This window comes from Cryptomeria japonica, chromosome 11 (assembly GCF_030272615.1).
Source record: "Cryptomeria japonica chromosome 11, Sugi_1.0, whole genome shotgun sequence".
Classification (NCBI taxonomy): Eukaryota; Viridiplantae; Streptophyta; class Pinopsida; order Cupressales; family Cupressaceae; genus Cryptomeria; species Cryptomeria japonica.
In genome coordinates this window covers 197500631-197503013 of record NC_081415.1, presented here as the reverse complement: position 1 = coordinate 197503013, position 2383 = coordinate 197500631, and the positions used below count along the sequence as shown (strand labels likewise).

General features: G+C 33.6%; 1 long non-coding RNA gene across 1 annotated transcript; it reads right to left on the bottom strand.

Moving 5' to 3' along the window:
* Positions 1 to 594: 594 nt before the first annotated feature.
* On the bottom strand, positions 595 to 1473 carry LOC131051789 (uncharacterized). Its single transcript, XR_009107207.1, has 3 exons — positions 1315 to 1473; positions 1101 to 1235; positions 595 to 814 (listed from the first exon to the last, which is right to left on the bottom strand). It is a non-coding gene; the product is annotated as an uncharacterized LOC131051789 (long non-coding RNA).
* Between the last annotated feature and the right edge of the window lie 910 nt (positions 1474 to 2383).

The window sequence follows — 2383 nt, the reverse complement described above, 5'->3', positions numbered from 1 at the left end:
CACTGAGAATAGCTAAGAGTCATAGCATTGGCTCAAGATTGCCAAAGGTGAGAAACTTTTTGGGTCAATTATGCACTCGACCAAAGGGGTAACGAATGGAAAATCACCCAATCCCTAATAGTTGTAGCAAGGAGATTGTCTGCACAGCTTGCTTTATTGGGTTGCAAAGTAGTAGAGCAATCTTGGCTTAACAACTCAACAACCAAGAAGTGGTACAAATGTCATTCATTAATTTGTTTATTTTGTGTAATTATGTAGTTTTGTTTGGTGAAGCTTTTGTTGAGTCCCGAGTCCAAATCAAAATTAAGGGCTACCAACTTTGAAGAGTACAAATTTTAAACTATGGTATGATGGGTCAATGAACCATAATATTCAATATACTCACAATGAGGAAAAGCTTGATGTAAGATTGCAACGTACAAATATCCTTTTCTATGAAACCACTCCAAAGAAATCCCATTAGACCCAACAGGATTAACCAAGAGTTATGTGCACCGCAAATTAGTTACAACATAGCCTGGTATGCATCATAATACCATGCGCCAACTTGTATAGCGATTCATCCTCGCATATCCTAACAAACACATGGAAAAAAACCTAAGTGATGAGGCATCATTATCGAGTAATAAAATGAATATTGAAGGCAGACCTATCAATTTATGTGTTACCTTCCCCAAAATGATCTTCCTCTTTTCAAATCAAGAGTGAAACAAAGAAAATATACTTGCTGCCCTTATGAATAAATCATGGTGCATCTCCCCAATCTGATTTTATCAAATTTAAACTAAATTTGGCTCTGTTCATGATGGATTTTCTGCATCAGACAATCAAATGTAAACCTAACGAAATTATCCATATATGAAGATTGATCATGACGCTCGGAGGATTACACGGTCAATTTATTGAATCCAAGTATGTTGGTCATAACAATTCTAATGGGCAATGATTTGGCCTTGTCACAAATATGAAAGAGACTTCACTGGTGTGTAACTACCTTACACTTAAAACGAAAATTCAAAGGCAATGAATGTTATAATTTAACAATTCAAGAATTAAAAAACAAAAAGAAAAAATCGAAATCAGTGAAAAGCCCAAGAAACCTTCATATTCATTCCGAAGGCTTCTTCTGCGCCCTCAAATGTTCTTTTAAAATAGCCAAGTCTTCGTCAGTGGGGCCCTTCTCATTGTACTTCCTTCTGTAGTGATCGTAGGTTGCTCCAACACATAACACTAGACTGATAAAACATAATCAAAATAAGCGAAATTTCAACAATGCATAGATCTCTGCGCTGTAAAATTTGTCAAGGATCATACCAAGTAATGACGAGTGTTTTCTTCCGAGGATCCATAAATCTCCAGGAATCCATGTTCTGACCTTAACACTCACAGGCTCTTGCAACTTAACAAGGTATTTGGGTTTTAGGGTTTTGATTATATAGTTTGAGTAGGAGAGAAGTTTATTGATGTTCAATTAATCAGAGTGTTTTCACTTCCAATTATAGGTAATTTAATATTTAATATATTGTTCTAGATTTTAGATAATAGAAAAATAATTAAGTTGAGGCTATTAGAATTAGTAAAAGGAACAAGAAAGATTAGAAAGAATATTTGGTTGAATGATTGGAAAAGGTTGAAGATGTTTGAAAAGTTGATTAAAAGATATTTGAAAGAGATATATATATTGTGAATTCTTTTGTTGGACAATAATTGGTATTGTTATGTTTTGTGTGATTGTGTCATTAGATCTTGCATTCTTTATTCATGAGTATTAGTGTTCTATGTGAATGGTCACCTCCAACATTGTATGTATCTACAAGAAAATGTGTTTTTGGAGATTATTTCTAAGATTTCATTTATTTAAATATTAGGACCGATTCAACAAAATTGGTATTGAGTCTTGGAATGTGTAGACATTGGAGAAAATTGTATGAGTGATAGATATATTTTTAATGTAGGTTCTACTAAGCTAGATTGTCCATAACAAGTAGCTACAATACATGTGACTACATGTGCAAGTGCTCCTTCTTTGTCATATATTGTTCATTTATTTCCCTTTAAAAATTAATTATATGAACACATGATGCATTCACTAATCAAGTCTAGTTGTTAGAAATGAACTAGGGTTAAGATCAGGTGTGAGAAGGAATGTTTTAGTGGGAAACTCAAAATCGAATCTTGGTAGCTTTCTCCATCAAAATTTGGATAAGACTAGATCATTTCTGGAAATCAATACTACTCGATGGAAAGATATATACGATTGGTGAATCACCCCGACAATCTTGCCCCACCAAAAAAAACTACATTTAGAAACGGACATGTCCCACAGATGTGTCTACATAATTCTTTAATGTATGTCTTATAATATGCTACATTGAAAGAGAAA